Genomic DNA, 11,741 nt, shown 5'->3' with positions numbered 1-11,741 from the left:
ATATCTCGTGACCAGTAGGGGGCAGTGTGACGAAATGGTGCATGCACCCTCAGGTCATCACTGTTATGACATATACCAAGTCTCATATTAATACGCAAAAGTTTTGCGAAGATACAGGCTCAAACACATTTTGGCGTGCTCGCCCTCGCATTCTTTGATGCGTTATACGACAACGGATAGGTCTACCGAAAAGCTTTTGATAACTTTTTGTCTAGAGTGTATCTAGATGATGCATACCAAAAATCAAGCCAATCACACGAGCGCTCTAGGAGGAGTTCGAAAAAGTAGGTGTTCAATATAATTCAAAATGGCCGACAGGAAGTAGGTTTGACTCAGACATATTTGGTACAGTCGGACTCAGCATGAGCCAAGGAATCAATAGAGTAAAGTCTTATGTCATAGTGGCAATTTAATCAAATGATATAAAGATTTTTAAAAAAATTTTACATATCCTGACCACTAGGTGGCGCCGTCCTAAAGATTTATAGGTGCGCTCAGAACATTTCACTGATGAACCATGCCAAATTTCGTAGCGATATGCCATTCTGTTTGTGAAATACTGAACTTAATGAGAAAATTCAAAATGGCCGACACCCAAAATGGCCGACCGAAAACCGTTTGGTATCGTTTGACTCGGCATGCCTCAAGGAATCTAACAAGACCACCTTCATGATTTTAGACTCAAGTTTGAAGTAGTTATAAGCAAAAATAGGCATTTTTCGAATTTTGTGACCACTAGGTGGCGCTGTGACGAAACGTTGCAGGCACCCTCAGGTCATGACTGTAATGACATATACCAAGTTTCGTGTCGATACAATAAAGTTTTGCGAAGATAAGGCCTCACGTCCGTTTTGGCGTGCTCGCCGCCATATATGTTGTCAATTTATATGAGAACGCATTGGTCTATCAAAAAGCTTTTGATAACTTTTTGTCTGGGGTGTCTCTAGATGCTACATACCAAAGGACATGCAAATCGGACAAACGATCTAGGAGGAGTTCGAAAAAGTAGGTTTTACGGAAAATTCAAAATGGCGGAAAGATTTGCATGACACAAATGGCATCAATGTGTGCATTTGAATCATCATGAGCAAAGGATTCAGAGGAAACAAGAATTTAGTTTCTAGGACTCACGGGTCAGAAGATATGAGCATGAACATAAGTGAATTTTTGGACTGTTGGTGGCGCTAGAGGGTTTGAGTCAGACACACCAATGTTGCTATAGTAACTTCTGAGTCTGTCCTCTACATGTGTGCCAAATTTCATAACTTTCCTACGTACGGTTCTATGGGCTGCCATTGACTTCAATGGCGGAAGAACTAGGATGAATAATAATAAGAAAACTAACAGATACAATAGGTGTCTACGCCACTTCGTGGCTTGACCCCTAAATATAGCTGCAAGCAGCAATGCCGGGGTCAAGCCAAAAAGGGCACAAAAGGATGTAAAATTGAGATTGGATAAGCAGATTGAAGAACCTAGGTAAATCTAATAATTTTAGATGAAAAAACAAAAAAGTTATCAACAAAATTAATCTAAGTTCTTGTCTACTGCAATCGTCCTTCTGTTATTGACAATCATGGAACATTAGAACACTGAAGGACATGTGAGTGGTGTTTGCAGTGGTCACATCATGTTACAACAAGTTTAATTAGTCAAAAGAGACCATCCCCATGTCTCTACGATGTTCTGATGCAGAGATATAGCTTTTGCAAAAACTGTTGATAAGGTATTCTCAATGGTTGCTAGGGAGTAAATTGGCAACCACCAGTGATTATAGTCAAAGCCATGAAAGGAATAATCCATGATGACTCATGGTTTTAGATGTGTTGTTGCAGTAGTTTTAGGCAAAAATACCATATTCCATCTCAAAACCAGTAGGTGGCGCAATGAAAAAATTGTGCATGCAACATCAGGTCATGATTGTGTTACATCTAGCTAGTTTTATGACTATACACTTTAGTTTAGTTAAGAAACAGTTGTATGACCATAGGGCTGGCTTGTTATCAAAGGTTTTGTTCAATTATAAGGCCATCTAGTGGTGCAAGCATACAATTTTTTTTGTGTGGCCTCAGAATGTGCTCATGCATCATCGTATCAAATCTGGTGAAAAAATCTCTTTTCGTTACAAAGTTACAACCATTTATGTGTAAAAAACACAAAATTTGAAGGTAATTTTTCGTTTTTTGCAATTTTCGGCCATTTCTGATGAAAATTTTAATATAACGCCAATAGAACTTTTTGTTCAGAAGGTAAGGTTAGTTTCTTCCTATGGTGTTTTCGAGTCGATCGGAAAAACGTTCGCGGAGATATTTACGCGTGTTTCTTAAGTGCTATTTTGCTGCGCAGGGTTAACCGTAAGGCGAATTCGGGTATGTTTGGTATCGTTGGACTCGGCAACTATTTAGAACTCAAAGGAAACAAGTCCTGTGAAAATATGTCAATCGGAGCCAAAGTTATAGGCATGTAAAACATAAGTCTGACCACTAGGTGGCGCTGTGACGAAACTCTGCATGCACCCTTAGTTCCTGACTGGCATCACAAATACAAAGTATCGTGTCAATAGGCTTAAGTTTGGCGAAGATACAGCCTCAAATCCGTTTTTTTGAGCTCTACGTAAAATTTTTTGACGCGCTATACGACAACGGATTGGTTTATCAAAATTCTTTTAATAACTTTTTGCCTTGAGTGTCTCTAGATGGTGCCTACCGATTTTCAAGGCAATCCGGCAAAAGCTCTAGGACGAGTTCGCAAAAGTAGGTTTTATGAATATTTAAAAATGGCGGGAAAATTTTCATGACGGAAAATGACGTCATAGGGTCCAATCGAATCGTCTTGAGCCAAGGAATCAGAGGAAACAAGAATTTAATTTCTATGACGTACGGGTCAGAAGTTATAGACAAAAACATAAGTGCAATTTTGGACTGTTGGTGGCGCTAGTGGGTTAGATATAGAGACTCCAAATTTGCTGTGGGGACACATTGGACTGTCGTTTATCAGTGTGCCAAATTTCATAACTTTCCTACGTACGGTTCTATGGGCTGCCATAGACCGCAATTGCGGAAGAAGAATAACTAATAATAATAATAAAATTAAGAAAACTAACAAATACAATAGGGTTCTACGCCCCTTCGGGGCTTGACCCCTAAATATAGCTGCAAGCAGCGATACCGGGGTCAAGCCAAACATGGCAAAAAATGATTCATACGTGATGACTGTCATGATTTAAGATCTAAGTTTGCATTAGTTTTATGAAAAAATAGCAATTTTTCGTATCTTGAGACCACTAGGTGGCGCTGTGCCGAAACAATAGATGGTACCTCAGGTCATGACTGTGATGACACATACCAAATTTAGTGTAAATACAATAAAGCGATATGGAGATATAGCCATAAATGACTTGACCACTAGGGGGCACTGACCAAACAATAAATTGTGACTCAGGTCTCGATTGTGATGACACCCACCAAATTTGGTGTAAATACGATAAAGAGATGCAGAGATATAGCCTCAAATCGTTTTGACCACTAGGGGGCACCAAAAAGTTTACAAGTGCTTTCAGAACATGTTGCTGATGAACCATACCAAGTTTCATAACAATACGCAGTTGCGTTTATGAAATACTTGACTTAAAGAAAAAATTAAAAATGTCCGACACCCAAAATGGCCGACTGAAAACCATTTGGTATCATTTGACTCGACATGCTTTGGGAAATAAAACAAAACCACTCTCATAATTTTACACACATGCTTGCAGTAGTTATAAGCAAAAATAGTCAATTTTCATTTCTCGTGACCACTAGGGGGCGCTGTGACGAAACGGTGCATGCACCCTTACATCATCACTGTTATGACATATACCAAGTTTCATATCAATACGCAAAAGTTTTGCGAAGATACAGGCTCAAACACATTTTGGTGTGCTCGCCCTCGCATTCTTTGATGCGTTATACGACAACGGATAGGTCTACCGAAAAGCTTTTGATAACTTTTTGTCTGGAGTGTCTCTAGATGATGCCTACCAAAAATCAAGCCAATCAAACGAGCGCTCTAGGAGGAGTTCGAAAAAGTACGTGTTCAATATAATTCAAAATGGCCGACAGGAAGTAGGTTTGACTCAGACATATTTGGTACAGTCGGACTCAGCACGAGCCAAGGAATCAATAGAGTGAAGTCTCATGTCAGTGTGGCAATTTAATCAAATGATATAAAGATTTTAAACTATTTATTTACATATCCTGACCACTAGGTGGCGCTGTCCTAAAGATTTATAGGTACGCTCAGAACATGTCACTGATGAACCATGCCAAATTTCGTAGCGATACGCCATTCTGTTTGTGAAATACTGAACTTAATGAGAAAATTCAAAATGGCCGACACCCAAAATGGCCGACCGAAAACCGTTTGGTATCATTTGACTCGGCATGCCTCAAGGAATCTAACAAGACCACCTTCGTGATTTTAGACTCAAGTTTGAAGTAGTTATAAGCGAAAATAGGCATTTTTCGAATCTCGTGACCACTAGGTGGCGCTGTGACGAAATGTTGCAGGCACCCTCAGGTCATGACTGTAATGACATATACCAAGTTTCGTGTCGATACAAGAAAGTTTTGCGACGATAGGGCCTCTCGTCCGTTTTGGCGTGCTCACCGCCATATATGTTGTAAATTTATACAAGAACGCATTGGTCTATCAAAAAGCTTTTGATAACTTTTTGTCTGGGGTGTCTCTAGATGCTACATACCAAATGACATGCAAATCGGACAAACGGTCTAGGAGGAGTTCGCAAAAGTAGGTTTTACGGAAAATTCAAAATGGCGGAAACATGTGCATGACACAAATAACATCAATGTGTGCAATTGAATCATCATGAGCCAAGGATTCAGAGGAAAGAAGAATTTAGTTTCTAGGACTCACGGGTCAGAAGTTGTGAGCATGAACATAAGTGGATTTTTGGACTGTTGGTGGCGCTAGAGGGTTTGAGTCAGACACACCAAAGTTGCTATAGTAACTTCTGAGACTGTCCTCTACATGTGTGCCAAATTTCATAACTTTCCTAAGTACGGTTCTATGGGCTGCCATTGACTTTCGGCGGAAGAACGAGGAAGAAAAATAATAATAATAATAATAAATATAGCTGCAAGCAGCGATACCGGGGTCAAGCCAAACATGGCAAAAAATGATTCATACGTGATGACTGTCATGATTTAAGATCTAAGTTTGCATTAGTTTTATGAAAAAAAGCAATTTTTTGTATCTTGAGACCACTAGGTGGCACTGTGCTGAAAGAATAGATGGTGCCTCAGGTCATGACTGTGATGACACATACCAAATTTAGTGTAAATACAATAAAGCGATACGGAGATATAGCCTTAAATGACTTGACCACTAGGGGGCACTGACCAAAAAATAAATTGTGACTCAGGTCTTGATTGTGATGACACCCACCAAATTTGGTGTAAATACAATAAAGAGATGCAGAGATATAGCCTTAAATGACTTGACCACTAGGGGGCACTGACCAAAAAATAAATTGTGACTCAGGTCTTGATTGTGATGACACCCACCAAATTTGGTGTAAATACGATAAAGACATGCAGAGATATAGCTTCAAATCTCTTGACCACTAGGGGGCACCGGAAAGTTTACAAGTCCTCCCAGAACATGTTGCTGATGAACCATACCAAGTTTCATAACAATACGCAATTGCGTTTCTGAAATACTTGAACTTAAAGAAAAATTCAAAATGGCCGACACACAAAATGGCCGACCAAAAACCATTTGGTATCGTTTGACTCGCCATGCCTCACGAAATCTAACAAGACCAGTCTCATAATTTTACATTCAAGTTTGCAGTAGTTATAAGCAAAAATAGACATTTTTTATATCTCGTGACCAATAGGGGGCAGTGTGACGAAATGGTGCATGCACCCTCAGGTCATCACTGTTATGACATAGCCCAAGTCTCATATTAATACGCAAAAGTTTTGCGAAGATACAGGCTCAAACACATTTTGGCGTGCTCGCCCTCGCATTCTTTGATACGTTATACGACAACGGATAGGTCTACCGAAAATCTTTTGATAACTTTTTGTCTAGAGTGTCTCTAGATGATGCATACCAAAAATCAAGCCAATCACACAAGCGCTCTAGGAGGAGTTCGAAAAAGTGGGTGTTCAATATAATTCAAAATGGCCGATAGGAAGTAGGTTTGACTCAGACATATTTGGTACAGTCGGACTCAGCATGAGCCAAGGAATCAATAGAGTGAAGTCTTATGTCATAGTGGCAATTTAATCAAATGATATAAAGATTTTAAAAAATGTATTTACATATCCTGACCACTAGGTGGCGCTGTCCTAAAGATTTATAGGTGCGCTCAGAACATGTCACTGATGAACCATGCCAAATTTCGTAGCGATACGTTATTCTGTTTGTGAAATACTGAACTTAAGGAGAAAATTCAAAATGGCCGACACACAAAATGGCCGACCGAAAACCGTTTGAAATCGTTTGACTCGGCATGCCTCAAGGAATCTAACAAGACCACCTTTGTGATTTTAGGCCAAAGTTTGAAGTAGTTATAAGCGAAAATAGGCATTTTTCGAATCTCGTGACCACTAGGTGGCGCTGTGACGAAACGTTGCAGGCACCCTCAGGTCATGACTGTAATGACATATACCAAGTTTCGTGTCGATACAATAAAGTTTTGCGAAGATAAGGCCTAACGTCCGTTTTGGCGTGCTCGCCGCTATATATGTTGTCAATTTATATGAGAACGCATTGGTCTATCAAAAAGCTTTTGATAACTTTTTGTCGTGGGTGTCTCTAGATGCTACATACCAAAGGACATGCAAATCGGACAAACGGTCTAGGAGGAGTTCGAAAAAGTAGGTTTTACAAAAAATTCAAAATGGCGGAAAGATTTGCATGACACCAATGACATCAATGTGTGCATTTGAATCATCATGAGCCAAGGATTCAGATGAAACAAGAATTTAGTTTCTAGGACTCATGGGTCAGAAGTTATGAGCATGAACATAAGTGGATTTTTGGACTGTTGGTGGCGCTAGAGGGTTTGAGTCAGACACACCAAAGTTGCTATAGTAACTTCTGAGACTGTCCTCTACATGTGTGCCAAATTTCATAACTTTCCTATGTACGGTTCTATGGGCTGCCATTGACTTCAATGGCGGAAGAGGAAACATAATAATAATAATAATAATAATAATAATAATAATAAGAAAACTAACAATAACAATAGGGTTCTACGCCCCTTCGGGGCTTGACCCCTAAATATAGCTGCAAGCAGCGATACCGGGGTCAAGCCAAACATGGCAAAATATTATTCATACGTGATGACTGTCATGATTTAAGATCTAAGTTTGCATTAGTTTTATGAAAAAAATAGTAACTTTCTTGTATCTTGAGACCACTAGGTGGCGCTTTGCCGAAACAATAGATGGTGCCTCAGGTCATGACTGTGATGACACATACCAAATTTAGTGTAAATACAATAAAGCAATACAGAGATATAGCCTTAAATGACTTGACCACTAGGGGGCACTGACCAAACAATAAATTGTGACTCAGGTCTTGATTGTGATGACACCCACCAAATTTGGTGTAAATACGATAAAGAGATGCAGAGATATAGCCTTAAATGACTTGACCACTAGGGGGCACTGACCAAACAATAAATTGTGACTCAGGTCTTGATTGTGATGACACCCACCAAATTTGGTGTAAATACGATAAAGAGATGCAGAGATATAGCTTCAAATCTCTTGACCACTAGGGGGCGCCGAAAAGTTTACAAGTCCTCCCAGAACATGTTGCTGATGAATCATACCAATTTTCATAACAATACGCAATTGCGTTTCTGAAATACCTGAACTTAAAGAAAAAATTCAAAATGGCCAACACACAAAATGGCCGACCAAAAACCATTTGGTATCGTTTGACTCGGCATGCCTCACGAAATCTAACAAGACCGGTCTCATAATTTTACATTCAAGTTTGCAGTAGTTATAAGCAAAAATAGACATTTTTTATATCTCGTGACCAGTAGGGGGCAGTGTGACGAAATGGTGCATGCACCCTCAGGTCATCACTGTTATGACATATACCAAGTCTCATATTAATACACAAAAGTTTTGCGAAGATACAGGCTCAAACACATTTTGGCGTGCTCGCCCTCGCATTCTTTGATGCGTTATATGACAACGGATAGGTCTACGGAAAAGCTTTTGATAACTTTTTGTCTAGAGTGTCTCTAGATGATGCATACCAAAAATCAAGCCAATCACACGAGCGCTCTAGGAGGAGTTCGAAAAAGTAAATGTTCAATATAATTCAAAATGGCCGACAGGAAGTAGGTTTGACTCAGACATATTTGGTACAGTCGGACTCAGCATGAGCCAAGGAATCAATAGAGTGAAGTCTTATGTCATAGTGGCAATTTAATCAAATGATATAAAGATTTTAAACAATTTCTTTACATATCCTGACCACTAGGTGGCGCTGTCCTAAAGATTTATAGGTGCGCTCAGAACATGTCACTGATGAACCATGCCAAATTTCGTAGCGATACGCCATTCTGTTTGTGAAATACTGAACTTAATGAGAAAATTCAAAATGGCCGACACCCAAAATGGCCGACCGAAAACGGTTTGGTATCGTTTGACTCGTCATGCCTCAAGGAATCTAACAAGACCACCTTCATGATTTTAGACTCAAGTTTGAAGTAGTTATAAGCGAAAATAGGCATTTTTCGAATCTCGTGACCACTAGGTGGCGCTGTGACGAAACGTTGCAGACACCCTCAGGTCATGACTGTTATGACATATACCAAGTTTCGTGTCGATACACAAAAGTTTTGCGAAGATACGGCCTCACGTCCGTTTTGGCGTGCTCGCCGCCATATATGTTGTCAATTTATACGAGAACACATTGGTCTATCAAAAAGCTTTTGATAACTTTTTGTCTGGGGTGTCTCTAGATGCTACATACCAAATGACATGCAAATCGGACGGACGCTCTAGGAGGAGTTCGAAAAAGTAGGTTTTACGGAAAATTCAAAATGGCGGAAACATTTGCATGACACAAATGACATCAACGTATGCAATTGAATCATCATGAGCCAAGGATTCAGAAGAAACAGGAATTTAGTTTCTAGGACTCACGGGTCAGAAGTTATGAGCATGAACATAAGTGGATTTTTGGACTGTTGGTGGCGCTAGAGGGTTTGAGTCAGACACACCAATGTTGCTATAGTAACTTCTGAGACTGTCCTCTACATGTGTGCCAAATTTCATAACTTTCCTACGTACGGTTCTATGGGCTGCCATTGACTTCAATGGCGGAAGAACAAGATGCAGAATAATAATAAGAAAACTAACAATAACAATAGGGTTCTACGCCCCTTCGGGGCTTGACCCCTAAATATAGCTGCAAGCAGCAATGCCGGGGTCAAGCCGAAAAGGGCACAAAAGGATGTAAAATTGAGGTTGGATAAGCAGATTGAAGAACTTAGGTAAACCTAATAATTTTAGATGAAAAAACAAAAAAGTTATCAACAAAAATAATCTAAGTTCTTGTCTACTGCAATCGTCCTTCTGTTGTTGACAATCATGGAACATTAGAGCACTGAAGGACATGTGAGTGGTGTTTGCAGTGGTAAAACGTAGGTCACATCATGTTACAGCAAGTTTAATCAGTCAAAAGCGACCATCCCCGTGTCTCTACGATGTTCTGATGCAGAGAAAAAGCTCTTGAAAAAACGGTTGATAAGGTATTCTCAATGGTTGCTAGGGAGTGAATTGGCAACCACCAGAGATTATAGTCAAAGCCATGAAAGGAATAATCCATGATGACTCATGATTTTAGATGTGTTGTTGCAGTAGTTTTGGGCAAAAATAAAATTTTCTATCTCAAAACCAGTAGGTGGCGCAATGAAAAAATTGTGCATGCAACATCAGGTCATGATTATGTTACATCTAGCTAGTTTTATGACTATACACTTTAGTTTAGTTAAGAAACAGTTGTATGACCATAAGGCTGGCTTGTTATCAAAGGTTTTGTTCAATCATAAGGCCATCTAGTGGTGCAAGCATACAATTTTTTTTGTGTGGCCTCAGAATGTGCTCATACATCAGTGTATCAAATCTGGTGTAAAAATCTTATTTTGTTGCAGAGTTATAACCATTTATGTGTAAAAAACACAAAATTTGAAGGTAATTTTTCGTTTTTTGCATTTTTCGGCCATTTCTGATGAAAATTTTAATATAACGCCAATAGAACTTTTTGTTCAGAAGGTAAGGTTAGTTTCTTGCTATGGTGTTTTCGAGTCGATCGGAAAAACGCTCGCGGAGATATTCACGCGTGTTTTTTAAGCGCTATTTTGCTGCGCAGGGTTAACCGTAAGGCGAATTCTGGCATGTTTGGTATCGTTGGACTCGGCAACTATTCAGAACTCCAAGGAAACAAGTCCCGTGAAAATACGTCAATCGGAGCCAAAGTTATAGGCGTATAAAACATTTCTCTGGCCACTAGGTGGCGCTGCAACGAAACTGTGCATGCTCCTTCAGTTCCTGACTGGCATCACAAGTACCAAGTGTCGTGTCAATAGGCCTAAGTTTGACGAAGATACAGCCTAAAATCTGTTTTTTTGCGCTCTACGTAAACTTCGTTAAGGCGGTATTCGACAACGGATTGCTGTATCGAAATTCTTTTGATAACTTTCTGCCATGAGTGTCTCAAGATGATACATACCAATTTTCGTGGCAATCGGACAAAAGCTCTAGGACGAGTTCGAAAAAGTAGGTTTTACGAATAATACAAAATGGCGGGGAATTTTTCTTGACGGAAAATGACGTCATAGGGTCCAATCGAATCGTCTTGAGCCAAGGAATCAGAGGAAGCATGAATTTTGTTTCTAGGGCTTACGGATAAGAAGTTATAGGCAAAAACATAAGTGCAATTTTGGACTGTTGGTGGCGCTAGTGGGTTAGACATAGAGACTCCAAATTTGCTGTGGGGACACATTGGACTGTCCTTTATCAGTGTGCCAAATTTCATAACTTTCCTACGTACGGTTCTATGGGCTGCCATAGACCGCAATGGCGGAAGAAGAATAACTAATAATAAATATAGCTGCAAGCAGCGATACCGGGGTCAAGCCAAACATGGCCAAATTGATTCATACGTGTTGACTGTCATGATTTAAGATCTAAGTTTGCATTAGTTTAAGGAAAAAATAGCAATTTTTTGTATCTTGAGACCACTAGGTGGCGCTGTGCCGAAACAATAGATGGTGCCTCAGGTCATGACTGTGATGACACATACCAAATTTAGTGTAAATACGATAAAGTTATACGGAGATATAGCCTTAAATGACTTGACCACTAGGTGGCACTGACCAAAACAATAGATGGTGACTCAGGTCATGATTGTGATGACACCCACCAAATTTGGTGTAAATACGATAAAGAGATGCAGAGATATAGCTTCAAATCTCTTGACCACTAGGGGGCGCCGAAAAGTTTATAAGTCCTCTCAGAACATGTTGCTGATGAACTATACCAAGTTTCATAACAATACGCAATTGCGTTTCTGAAATACTTGAACTTAAAGAAAAAATTCAAAATGGCCGACACACAAAATGGCCGACCAAAAACCATTTGGTATCGTTTGACTCAGCATGCCTCACAAAATCTAACAAGACCAGTCTCATAATTTTACAT

The sequence above is a fragment of the Misgurnus anguillicaudatus genome, chromosome 7 (assembly GCF_027580225.2).
Source record: "Misgurnus anguillicaudatus chromosome 7, ASM2758022v2, whole genome shotgun sequence".
Lineage (NCBI taxonomy): Eukaryota > Metazoa > Chordata > Actinopteri > Cypriniformes > Cobitidae > Misgurnus > Misgurnus anguillicaudatus.
This window is presented reverse-complemented; position numbering follows the sequence as displayed.